This window comes from Terrapene carolina, unplaced genomic scaffold (genome assembly GCF_002925995.2).
Source record: "Terrapene carolina triunguis isolate 2854851 unplaced genomic scaffold, T_m_triunguis-2.0 Scaffold131, whole genome shotgun sequence".
NCBI lineage: Eukaryota > Metazoa > Chordata > Testudines > Emydidae > Terrapene > Terrapene triunguis.
Genome location: NW_020664482.1, coordinates 17,031,620 through 17,045,561, shown reverse-complemented (window position 1 = coordinate 17,045,561; position 13,942 = coordinate 17,031,620). Strand labels below are relative to the sequence as shown.

At 45.3% G+C, this 13,942-nt stretch overlaps 1 protein-coding gene across 5 annotated transcripts in view; it reads right to left on the bottom strand.

Moving 5' to 3' along the window:
* COL4A5 (collagen type IV alpha 5 chain) overlaps positions 1–13,942 on the bottom strand; it is a 135,105-nt gene that overhangs the window by 93,653 nt on the left and 27,510 nt on the right. The window lies entirely within an intron of this gene.

Sequence of the window (13,942 nt, the reverse complement as noted above, 5' to 3'; positions counted from 1 at the left end):
TTGACTTGTTCTAGACAAGTGTTATTACTAAAGTACAGCACATGCTTTAAACCAGCCCTGCACAACATGCGGCCTGCGTGGGCTCACTGTGCGGCCCACGGCGGCGGGTGAGGGAGGGGGGCTGAGGAGGGAAACTGGTTGTTTAGATTTTGGCAGCTCATCACTGGCCGGTGGGGTGGGGGGCTGAGGAGGCGAGCGGGCGGCGGGGGGCTGAGGTGGCGAGCTATGAGTCGAGTCGGTGGCTGGCCTGTTCTACTGATCTGGTCTGGCTCCCATCCCCTCTCCAAGGGTTGCAGCTGTCTGGAGGTGCCTGCCTTCCATGCCTTCCTCATTCACACCACATTCATTCAACGGGTCAACTGATTACAAAGTGGGGGGGAAGATCTTATTTATTCTACTTCTAGCAAAAAGACATTTTTCTTTTACCTTAATTATACTAACTTAGGGGCCCGCTATAACATATTACCAAGATTCAATACCGTTGTTTCGGTGGGCCGGCGCTGGGGAAGGAGGGTTTGTTTCCGTGGGGCGGGCGGCGCTTGGTGTGTGTGTGTGTGATGTTTCGGGGGGGTTGGCGGGGCTGGGGGGGGTTTGGCCCTCAGCTGTTTCCTTTGGAGTAATATGGCCCTCGCCGCTTTACGAGTTGTGCAGGCTTGAAACTTTGCAATACTAAAAAACTTTTCAACATTTTATATCCTGCCTACTGTATTTTCCACTCCATGCCTCTGATGAGGTGGGTTTTAGCCCACGAAAACTTATGCCCAAATAAATTTGTTAGTCTCTAAGCTGCCACAAGGACTCCTTGTTATTTTATACAAAGTAAGTTTCAGTCAAATAGGCACAGTCCTTTGCGTGTCAGACCTTCGGTATGCCATGCTTGAACTATTTTTCCTTATCAGAGCCTCGCTAAGACATGACCCATCACCTACCTGGCACTGGAAACGTACTGGCTCATAGCCTAAACAGATTATTAAGCATCAGACTGAAAAACAGAACTTCATTCACCTGCAGCTATGCTAATCTGGGATGGTGTTAATTGTTGCAGTGAGACAATTGATGTTTTGTCAGCTGTCACAATTCTAGTGCAACCGCATTAAGTCATTGAGACATACCCCAAGTTCTCCATTCATCTGTTATAAGTAGTTCCTGTATTTGGAACTCTTAAAGCAGGGGTCGTCAACCTCTGGCATGAGGCTCGCCAGGGTAAGCACCCAGGAAGCGCTGCGGGCCGAGGGATGTGTTGGCCGCGGCTTCCCGCCTCCCCCATTGGCCTGGAGTGGTGAACCGTGGCCAGTGGGAGCCGCGATCAGCCGAACCTGCAAACGTGGCAGGTAAACAAACTGGCCTGGCCCGCCAGGGTGCTTACCCTGACAAGCCGTGTGCCAGAGGTTGCCGACCCGTCTTCAAGTATCAAACCCTTTGATCAGTAGAAGCTGAGTAAAACAGGGTCAGCCTCACTGATTAGCTAGGATCACATCATGCAATTTAGTATCCTAAGGGCCAAGAATTCTATTCAACAGTTGACTAGAAGATAAAAACAAATTTACAGTCTAAAAGTAGTGAAGATTAAAAAAAAAATTGATAGTGGAATTAAACAGGATTAAGATTAGTTACATGTGACATTACTGTCCCCCACCACAATACAGGCCCTAAAAAGCAAGGAAATCTCAAATTATGGAATATCTAACTGTGCTGTAATGCCCACAGAGCAGATTTCCAGCGACAAACTCCATAACACAACATGGAACTTTCTGCTGCCTCCAATAGAGAAGGAAACACTGCACATTAATTTCCCTCACAATATAATGCAACACAATTCCAACCTCAGCAACAGTAGCAAACATTTATTGCGGTCAGATGCATGCTGGTTTAGTGCATACAGGAAGCATGAAATTATAATTAAGGTTTTGCATTATAATACAAGTGCTAGGTTTTGTTTTGGGGTTGGGGCAAGGGAGAGAAGAATGTCACACTTAATCAACCTCAGTCCCTTTCAAACACAGTTTGTCCATGGAATTTCCTGGGTTTTTAAATGGAAAGTGCAGTAGGGTTACAGGGGGAGGATATGAAAAGGAATACGCATTACCTCGGATTTCCTCATGACCTATAGGGATATGAGAAGAACAGAGATGTTTAGGGTAGGAGGAAAATTGCCAGTGATAGGATGGAACCTGGTGAGTATCTCTACCCCCTCTTAGGCCTGACTTACACTAGAATATTAAGTCGGTTTAATGACAATGCTCAGATGTGTGAAAAATCCACACCCCAAGCAGTGTTGTTAAGTAGACATAACCCCCAGAATTCTTCCATCAACCTAGCTACCTCCTCTTGGGGAGGTGGAGTACCTATGCCAACAGGAGAATCTTTCACATCGGTGAAGGTGGTGTCTACACTGAAGTGCTACAGAGCCCTAGCTGCACCACTGCAGTTTTTTTAAGTGTGGACATACCTTCACTGCACCTCTATGAATAAGACAGTGGAAGGAAGCAAACTGAACCTCACCAATGCTAGAGACACCCCAAAATGATTTCAGTATGTAAAATATGCAGAGTGAGTCAGATCGAAAGTTGACTGAAGTTCAAGTAGCTTTGGAGCAAGTCCATGTTTTCAATACGGGTTCTTGCTAATTGGCATCAAAGCCAGTTCTTGCAAAAGGCAGACATAATATTGCCAGTATTCAGCAGTAGGAACCAGAATAGCAAGAGATAAAATACATCCTTCTCTGTAATGTGATTTATTAGAACAAATCTCTATTAAAGTGTACTACATCAAGCTGTCCTTAAAGTAGAGCTAAAGGTTCTTCCCTCCCTTAGCCTGCTTCCATTTTAAATGCAGTCTCCCCCCACCCCATCTACTTTTTTGTATGGTGGGGCTATAAACATTCCAATAAACAAACCTTTTTGATCAAAATTAAGGAATTCTTCATTTCTGCCTTTGACTGCACTCAAGAGCCTTTGCTATGCTAAGGCTCGACGCATTCTATTTTGAGCAAGACCCTTTCTTAGCATGTTTGATAAAAACAAGGAGTGTCCAGGCTGGACATTCTTCTGAAGGGCACAGTGAGTTCTGAATGCCTGGTTCATATGCTTTATCTGGGGTGAATGTGATCTTCAGCAATTTCAGAGTAAGAAGGAAGCTGGAAGACACCTCTGTCCTTCAGACAGAAAAACAAACAACAGTTTTTAGATGGTAGTGCAATCAGATGTCAGTCATTTCAGACTAAAAATCCTTGTATGAATTATTCACTCAGCGTATCAGGAGAGATTTCCCCAGCAATCTCATTTATCTTCCTGTTTATAGATTATTCTAATCCCCAAGTTGTGTAGAGCTAGAATTTGGCAGGTAGTTCAGGTGAAAAGACAGAAATCTCACATTTTGGCTTGGGTGATAACCAACAAGTCAGATACTGAAAAAACCAAAGGAGACCAATTTCATCTGCAAATGAGTTGTTTGTTTAGGTTCTTTTGGTAATATTAAGGTCACTTCTAAATGGAAAAAGTGTGCACAAGAAGAAGGCTGCTGACATACAGCACGTATTGTACAACAGTACACCAGGGTTTACATTTTTTTTTTGCCAGACACCTGCTAACCAGAAGATTACAAGCCAGAGGCTGAAGAGTTTTGGTATCACAAGTTTACTGTTAATGTGGGTCATTGAAGTAATAGAAAATGCAAGCCCTGTGCGAAGCACAATTATGCCTGGAATTTCTCCTCCTCTGCAACAGTGATAATTTCTTATTCAAATCTTCAGACAAGCTTCAGGACCACTGTTACAATACAAGCCAGCTCTCTCAACATCAGGGTTCCCATGCCTGAGGAAACAAAGGTCAGCATGGTAAGTCAGTCTTCTGCATGGCTACAGCCTTCAACTTGCCCTAGTTGATAACTGCCGAAGGGAAAAGCATCAGTATTAGTGAGAAATAATGCAGTGAAAGGCATTGAATTCTCAGGCCTGTAAAATGAATTAAAAAAAAAAATTTTTTTAAACCTATATAGCACCTTTCAGCATAGGGTGTCAGAGCATTGCAAGAACATTTATCAGGCCTCACTAAACCCCAGTGAAATAGTTATTCCTCTTTTTTTACAGGTGGGGAAACTGAGGCAAAGAGATTTGCTCAGTATTACACAGCAAGTCACCAGTGATATTGGGAACAGAACCCAGGAGCCTTTGTTCCCAGTCAGCTGCTCTAGTCACAAGATCACGTTCTGTGCACCATAAGCGCTGCAGCATGGACAGCATCAATCTAAGAAAATGGGGAAGACTGTGTGTAGGAATGTGACTTGACCTGAAGGATCTACCTCTGAGGAGAAGAGTTTGTTCTCCAGGCCCACTCTAACCTTTACCCTCTGAGACTGGAGAAGGGAAGGGGGGGGGGGGGGAAGGAAGCAGTATGTAAAAATTTTACAAGAACTGCTTAGTTTCATTGGTTACACATTCCACATGGTTTCCAAAAGGGTCTGTAGGAAAAAAAACACAGCTGAATTTGTGTGTTTATTATCCCTGCCATATCTTTTGCCATGACTCTTAGAGCCCTTGATCATGTTTTGCTGTCTAATGTATTGGAGGTGAGCTAATCCTTTCACTGGGCTTTCCGGACAGCTTCTACCCTACTGAGCCACTGTGCTCTGAGTAAGCTCCTTTCATTAGTGTATACAAGAAGGATTGGTATTGGTTTTCTGGTCAAAGGATAATTCTTGTAGGACATGCTCAATCCTTTGTGTCTTAAGTAGGGCATGCAAGCCCATTTTATGCCATGGATATCAGTCTTAGTGTTAGGAAACATGCTTAAAACTGTAATGAAATACATATTTTGATTCAGAGCCACTTTCTGCTTTCAGTAACAGACTTCACTGGGGTCATACTAGCATAATTGAAGGCATAACTTTGCCCTCTATGTCTGCTTTTGTGGCAACAAGTATGCTACACCTCTACCCCAATATAACGTGACCCGATAGAACACAAATTCGGATATAATGCGGTAAAGCAGTGCTCCGGGGGGGCGGAGTAAGTTCGATATAACGCGGTTTCACCTAGAACGCGGTAAGATTTTTTGGCTCCCAAGGACAGCATTGTATCGGGGTAGAGGTGTACTATGATGTAGGTTCCATCAGAAGTTCTGTCCGGCATTGCAGGAATAGATTTGTTTACTTGGGTGCACCAAAGTGATTTTCAGAAAATTGTGTATTAAAAACACTAGGTCACAGTGTGACGTTGCAGTCTAGCATATGGTTTTATAAAACCATATAATGAGTGAATATAACGTAACTGGAATATGCTTCATGCAAAAGGTCTCTTGTAAGGTATCATTACAAAGCTTATAATCTACTGAGTGTGATCATCCTATTTGTATAAATGTACCACTCGTATCTGAAACTAGAAATATGAACTATAACTCTGATGCAAAGTGTGGACCATTAATGGTGGTTTGGAATCTTGATGACTCCCATTAACCAGGACAATTGTCTGCAGATGGCTGTGTTTTACCTGTAAGTCTTCCTGTATACGTGTATGCTAGCAAGTGGGCAATGAAGTCTTGCAGTGACATATGATCATGTCACCTGAACTGGAATCCGTCTTTAACCTGGTGTCTTTCCATTGAGAAAGAGGGGGTGGGAACCCAGAGAGGGACAAAGGGTTCCCGCCTTATGCAAAAGATATATAAAGGGGTGGAAGAGAACAAAGGGAGAGAGGAGCCATCATGAAGAATCCCCTAGCTACCACCTGAGCTGCAACAAGAGCTGTACCAGGGGAAAGAATTGTGCCCAGGCCTGGAAAGGTGTCCAGTCTGAGGAAAAAACTTGCTGAAGCATCTCTGAGGATGAGATTATCTGTATTCAGTTTGATTAGACATAGATTTGTGCATTTTATTTTATTTTGCTTGGTGACTTACTTTGTTCTGTCTGTTACTACTTGGAACCACTTAAATCCTACATTCTGTATTTAATAAAATCACTTTTTACTTATTAACTGACCCAGAGTATGTATTAATACCTGGGGGGAGGCAAACAGCTGTGCATCTCTCTCTATCAGTGTTATAGAGGGCAAACACTTTATGAGTTTACCCTGTGTAAGCTTTATACAGAGAAAAATGCATTTATTTGGGTTTAGACCCCACTGGGAGTTGGGCATCTGAGTGTTAAAGACAGGAACACTTCTGTGAGCTGTTTTCAGTGAAGCCTGCAGCTTTGGGGCAAGTAATTCAGACCCTGGGTCTTTGTGGGATCAGATGGGAGTGTCTGGCTCAGCAAGACAGGATGCTGGGGTCCCGAGCTAGCAGGGAAAGCAGGTGCCAAGACTACCTCCGCTCATCAGGGGGCAGCTCCCAAGGGGGGGTTCTGTGATCTAACCCATCACACACAGTTTCTGCCAGCACAATCCAGGATGCAGTCAGCTGCTGTGGCATCCTCTCCTCTAGGGCGGGTTCAAACTGAGCTGTGTTGGCCAGGAAAGAAGTGTATTCCAGATGACAAAAAGGATCCACTGGCTCAGCACTTCCAAGCTGCAGCCTCCACTAGCAGAAACTAAAGTTCCCCCCGCAATGGCAGACCTCCCTGTAGGAGGGTGATTGAAACCCTGTGAAAATGTGGGAATCCCCCTAGGGCACAGCTTGTCTTGTTAAATGGGGGGGGGTAAATCTAGCCCTCTTTGAGAGTTTCTGTAGATTAGTTTAAGAAATTGACCTTCTGTAGGTCAACTCTCTCCCCCTTCATCCCCCAGTGAGGGTCACCCTGATCCTAGGTCTTCCCAAAAAAGACACCTGACCTTCAGTAAGACACCCATCTGAAGAAATAGCCTAGAGCACAGAGGCTGTCCAGCCCTCTGCCCTCCACATTTCCTTTTGGCTGACTGATTCTGTCCCTTGTGGCGTTTCCAAAGTTGAAAGCCTGGCTGCAATCGTTTCAGCTGAAGTTCTGAAGGTTGGTGATATGAAGCAGAGCAACTGCCAGCCAGCACAACAAGGGTTAATGAGAGCCTCTGGGCCCAGCTAGCCTCACCCCATTATACCTGCAGCCAATGCCAGGCCTGGAGGGGGGGGGAGAAAAGGAGAGTGCCTGACTCAGTGCAGGGCTGACTGGCGAAGGGGCAGGAACTAGCTGCCTCTCTACTTGAGGGGAAGGTGCACTAACCTGTCCACCAAGGCAGCCACTTGAGAGGCAGCACGGTCTTCCCCACTGCCAGAGACTCTGGAGGAGACCTAGGTGCCTCCGGCTCTGGAGGCAACTGAGTGGGCAAAGCCCAGGGACACTGTGGTGCTCGGCCTCACCAACTGGCAGCTGCCCGCCCAAACGAGCCTGGGACTGTGATGAGGGACTGCACAAGACCCAGAGGACCTTACAGGAAGCAGGCCGCCCAACTAAGTGCACTAGAGCGGCCATGCCCCCAAACCGAACAGACGCTGGTAGAAAGTAGCCCAGGGCAGCAAATTAAGACTCCCTGCTAGGAGAGCTGCCCCTGTTCAGGGGTTGACAAATGCAGGGCCCTGGGCTGGGACCCACTGGAGAGGAAGGGCCTGAGTTCCCCTACTGCCCGACCCCCCGCCTTAAAGACTGAGACCTTGCAACCAAGCCAGGGGCCAGAGGCCATGTGCTCTATCCACTAGGCCCTCCGGCCCTCCAGCCCACCCATTACAGTTGGAGTGGGCTTAAACTGGCACTGTAATCAGAGTTGTTGCAGTTGATGTGCTCAACTGAATTGGGCCCACCTTATCTCATCAGGGCCTTGGCTCACAGGGCTTGCAAGTGATAACACCACTAACTCAAAGGTTAAGTACCTGGACCTCTGTCCAAAATGTATTTGTACACCTCTACCCCGACATAACACGACCCGATATACCACAAATTCAGATATAATGCGGTAAAGCAGTGCTCCGGCGGGGGCGGGGGGTGCTGCGCACTCCGGCGGATCAAAGCAAGTTTGATATAACGCGGTTTCACCTGTAACACGGTAAGATTTTTTGGCTCCCGGAGGACAGTGTTATATCGGGGTAGAGGTGTATTACCATAGCACCTATGATCCCTACACATGGACCAGGACCCCATTGTGCTAGACACTGCACAAACATGGAACAAAGACAGTCTCTGCCCCAAAGAGCTTACAATCTAAGTATAAAGACAAGATACTGTGGACATGACTTACTACTAAATACAGACTCAAGTTAAGAGCCCCTTTACAGCAGTTAAGGGTGTCTTGGTTAGGTAGGTAAAATACACAACACTAAACATGTATTTGTGCTCCTCAGAATTCTAAGTCCCTAAATGCAGAGAACATGGACTTCCTTTCCCCTCCCCCACTTGGACTGTGGCAAGTACAAGAGTGTTCAAAACACTGAAACTTCCTCCATGAGCTGCAGGTCACATAACATTATCCAGAGCCCACATAGCAATGTTTGCTAGCCACAAGTGTTAATATGGCACCACTATTCTTACCTTGAGTCCACGGTGTTGGGATCGTGCCGAATTGGTTAGGCCATACTGAATGAATGGTGTGAGCACAACTTGACACGACTTAAACAGGGCTGAAAAAACTGCAGAGGATCCTGGGAGCAGGGCCCCTTTAAGCAGAAGCAGATTTGATAAAGGACTGGCAAAGCCTGCCTGTATGATCAATATTGAACCTACTGATTTGCATGGGCCCATATTTGCCAAAGTAAATATCGCATGCATAAAGTTCCAGCATGGAGCACAGGCTGACCTGGTTATAGTGACCCAGCAAGGACACCACGCAGGGGGCTGAAGTGAAAGATTGATAAGGGAGTGAATGTGGGGTAATGTTCAGTTGGCACCCATCAGCAGTCTCCTCCTAAAGTATTAATTCGGTAAAAATTAGTAGCCATACGCCCACTGGGCATGCTTTTAAGACATGTGACTCCTTTGAGTATAAAAATCAAGCAAATTAAATCACTGCAGGGGATTCCTTAATTAACATTTAAAGAAGCAATGCTGCTAGACAGAGTAGCCAAAACTCTGCTCCGTGGGCTCAAGTAGGACTGTGAGCCAGAGGGTCTCCAGGCAGCCAAGGTCTTGCCTTGAGGGAATCCAAGACAGACCAGAGGGCCGAGGAGACCAGACCTGTAGAGAAGAGGAGGTCACCCACAGAATTGGTAACCACCTTCTCCATTTGCCAAGCAGGAACTGTGTGAGGCTAGCACAGCACCTGTTTGTGTATGTTTGTGAAAGAGAGGCTCACCAAGAGAAACGTATAGCTCTTAATGTCTATTTCTTTAATGTCTAACATAGGAGTTGTGTGCTTAATGTAACCCTTTACTGCTTGTGAGATTCCTTCTCAAATAAACTGCAGTGGATGCAAGTTAATTACTGTGGACCTTTTTCACTGGTATGACAGGTTTCAGAGTCGCAGCCGTGTTAGTCTGTATCCGCAAAAAGAACAGGAGTACGTGTGGCACCTTAGAGACTAACAAATTTATTTGAGCATAAGCTTTCGTGGGCTACAGCCCACTTCATCGGATACGCCTGTTCTTTTTACTGGTATGACAGTAATCTGCTCCACTGGGAGCCATTAAAGATCCATTCAGGGGTAGTACCCCCCTGGTGCCAACACAGGGCAGCATAGCACCTCCATAAAGACAATAGCTTGTGATAACAGACAAGATTAGGTTTGACACAGGAAATGGTTGTTTGTTGAGTACAAACAAGTGTGCTTGATGGGGGGGGGGGGGGGGGGGGGGGGGGGGGGGGGGGGGAGGAGAGTTACAGGGCTGTTATTGAGGAACCAGATTCTGATTAGTGACTTCAGCGGAGTTATTCCAGTTTTACAATGACAACTAATATCAGAATCTGGGCAAAGGCATTTACAGTCTAAGTGATGCATTAGCCATACAGCCAGAGATTAAGACAGAGGTCCAACTCACTACTTTAGAAATGGGCTACAGCTGCACACACCTCTAAGTGCTGGGAACTTTAAAGAAAGTTTTTGGGATCAGAGTAGTGGAGAAACTACTGCACTACTGTTCAGATTTAAGACAGCACTTGGGGAAGGTGGAGAATAAAAGTCAGGTATTCCCTTGTACAGAGTATCAAGGGAAAAAAAGCATTTAAGTGACAGAGCTTGAGACACTTCTAAATGGCTTCATTTAGACAAGTAGAAAAGATGCAGCTATTTAGACAGCCTGTGCTTATGTAAAAAGCAGAATATTTTATTTCCATTGGTGAATTGTGACAGACTTGTACTTAAAGAGATGCTCTGCTCCTTCTAATCCCTATGCCAAATAGGATAAGAAGTTATTCAGTGCAGATTGAATGGAATAACTAGGGGAAACTCTAGCAAGGATGCTTGTAAGATTTGCATCCATTTATTTCCATCCTTCCTTAACATCTTCCTGTCTAGTACTATATAGTGTTATTTTTACCATGAAAGCAGTTATCTTGGGGATTCTCTGGGTTCAGGGCCACTCCTCCCCATTTTAACATATGGATACATTATTCTATCAACATATTGATCTAGGCTGTGAATCGAGTAACTGCATGTTTTTAGTTTGGGCTCAATCCCAAAACCCTTTGAAGCACATGAATGATCCAGCATTAGAAGCAGCAAAGGGTCAAGGAACAGCCAAGAACTGGAAGTTCTAGAGTCACTGGCTCTTTTGCAGTGTACGGTTCCTTAACACATCTGCATCTGTTGCCCTCTCCAGGGCAGCGAAGGGCCACTCTGCACTTTAGTCAGAGTGAGATATGCTCTAATGCTAATATGCATATGCTGGCTTCATATACAGATTGCAGCCCAGCAGGGAGCAAGGTAACCATTTGGCCCCTCTACACTATAAACACAGATGACAGCAAGGAAAGCATTCTACAGCAGGGTGACAAAACACCACACACCTTGGAAATTTTAAACTAAGTGGGAGGAATTATTTGAGTTATCTGGTTTACAATCCCAAAACCTGATCTCAAGAGCATTGCCCAAATCTGAGCCATATTCCAGAGTGGAGAGGGGGAAAGGAGTGGAGAGGGGAAAACAACAAACAGGCAGGACTATGCAGACTCCCCCATTCTCCCCAGTGTCTATGAGTAATACACTAGGGTGCCAGTGTGTTCCGTCAATATTTGCAAAAAGACCAACAACACAGGACTAAGGCTTTCTAATGACCTCATGAACATTTGTTCAAAACACATAAAATCAATGGTACTTTTTTTTTTTGCTAGGACACATTCTCTTCATTCATTAAACTGGTTCTATGACATTAGTTCCTATCTGAAGAATTCAAAAGTGATACTCTTCCTTCTTCTCACATACAAAAAAAGCTTTAAGGGCTCTTATCTATATATCACACACATTTACTGTCTCGGTTGACTTAAGTTCTATTACGGAGATCCACATAAGGGCAAAACCACTCATGATGTTTAGAACTCAAGATTCTCTGATACTTTAGTTTAAAACAAAGAAAAAAAATACTTTCCTCAAGGCATACATGCTTAGTCATTTCACTACTTATCCCAGGTTTAGAAATACATCTCTCTAGGCCATCAATTAGCATTCTTATCTGAGAAAGATTAGTTCTGCTTACTGGTTAGATAGGATCGGCCATAAACTTTGTGATTTTTTTTTTTTTTTTTTTAAGAATACAATTTTATAAGAAGCCAATATTAGAAGGTGTTGCTCTGAATGTAAAATGAATAGCAGAGTGTTTCAAGTTAAGCAATCTCATTGCAATGTTTGCAAACATTATAGAACTGGTTGTTTTCAATAGTAAGATGTGCCAGGCCGTAAAACTGAACAGAAGCAGAAGTGAACCTGACCACTTTGGAGTACAATGACAGCTTAAATCTTAGATTTTGATGGGAGAAGGAACTGCAGCAGAAATATAAATAATATCAAGCCACTCAAGTGGGGGTGTTTAAACACCACAACGAAATTAAGAGAAGAGTGTTTAATTAGAGGACACCCATGCTTTAGAGCTCCTACATTTTATGGCTGCCAGACTGGGAGACATTTGGTAGATCATTAAACTCTTCTGAACACTGGCGCTAGACCAAATAGACTAAAACTCCTTGGGGCTAGCGAACGGGCTAAGTTTTTAGCTTTTGTAGTCATGTGACTGGCCATCATCAAGAGCCAGCCCAGCTACAGTGCCCTGCGGTTATAGCTCTGGGAATTTCTCTGCTCACAAGAGTCCAGAATACAAAGGTTGGTCATTGGTCTGTTATCCCGAAATAAATGGGACAGGGTCTCTTCCCCTCTCCCCCTTTTTTGGAAATAAAGGGTCATGGGGGGGGGGGAGGAGTTTGTTACTCCATTCTGGGACTTGGCCCCTTCATTATTAAGTTGAAGTTTAGACAATGGGTTGAAATCTATAGTGATTAACATCCTGTGCAATTCCACTGGCTTCTACCAGGACTGCATGTGGTATTCCCCCACAATTTTGCTTAGTAACCACTGCAGTTACAGTAACTCCTCGCTTAACATTGTAGTTATGGTCCTGAAAAATGTGACACTAAGCAAAACGATGTTAAGCGATTTCCCAATAAGAATTAATGTAAATGGGGGTGGGTTAGGTTCCAGGGAAATTTTTTTCACTAGACAAAAAGTGTGTGTGTGGGGGGAGGTGGGATGTATATTATATATATATATATATATAAAAAATACATACACACATAGATATACACACACACACACACACACACACACACACACACTATACGTTTTAACCAATTTAATACTGTTCACAGCTATGATGATTGTGAAGCTTGGTTGAGGTGGTGAAGTTAGGGGGTAGAAGAGGAAGGGATATTTCCCAGGGAATGCCTTGCTGCTAAATGATGGACTTGCACTCGGCTGAGCCCTCAAGGGTTAAAACATTGTTAATGTAGCCTCTCATCAAGGCAGCATGAACAGGAGGGAGGGGAGACAGCATAGCAGACAGACAGGCACACACCTTGTTTGGGGGTGGGGGGGGAGGAGAGAGAGAGATGCACACTGCCCCTTTAAGTAAGCTGACGCACTCTTAAGTGCATTGTCTTAAGTCAATCAGGAAGTTGAGACAGCAGCTGTTGCCCCAAGCTCTCTGTCTCTTTGTCCGTGTCCCCTCCCTGCTCTATATGGAGAAGGGGTAAGCGGGGTGCAGGAGCAGGGGGACACCCTGACATTAGCCCCCCCTTCCTCCTCCTGCACAGCAAGCAGGAGTCTCTAGGAGCAGCTCCAAGGCAGAGGGCAGAAGCAGCACATGGCAGTGGGGGGAGGGACAGCTGAACTGCTGATTGCTAGCCTGCTGGGCGGCTGCAGCACAGGAAACTTAGGGGAGCTGATCGAGGGGCTGCCGGTCCACGCTGGTTCCAAGTCCCCACCGGCTAGCTGCAACGGGCTGCTCTTCCTGCAAGCAGTGGACAAAGCAGGCGGCTGCCAAATGATATTAGAAGGGAGCACTGCACAACTTTAAACAAGCATGTTCCCTAATTGATCAGCAACGTAACAACGTTAACCGGGACGACTTTAAGTGAGGCGTTACTGTACTTCGAGGTAAGCAGCAACAGTGTTCTCACTGACTAGTTGGCAGTTCAAATGTACTGGATGACCAAGATCATAAATTTATAATGTTATATAAAAAACAATCAAACTGTTTACGCCCCTGTGATGGGGTGCATCAGCCCTGCACTGGTACAGCTGGGGTTAACCCTTCTCTCTTAGAAGAGGAGACCACACACACACACACACACACACACACACACACTCTCACTCACTCTGCTGGGCATCTCCAGCTAGAAGCAGGATATAAAAGCCAGCAGAGCAGCTCTGTCTGGGTGGGGAAGGCATTCCTCCTGACTTTTGAGAGGGTTGCCACGCCCGCCCGAACACTGCACCACACTCCTAGCTCTTTACTTAACTGGCCCGGCGCGGACGGCATACCAGAACCTCGACCCTCAGGAGGCGCTAGAATATTCTAAGGCAGGGATCTCAAACTCAAGCCACATAAGGACTAGTACATTGGCC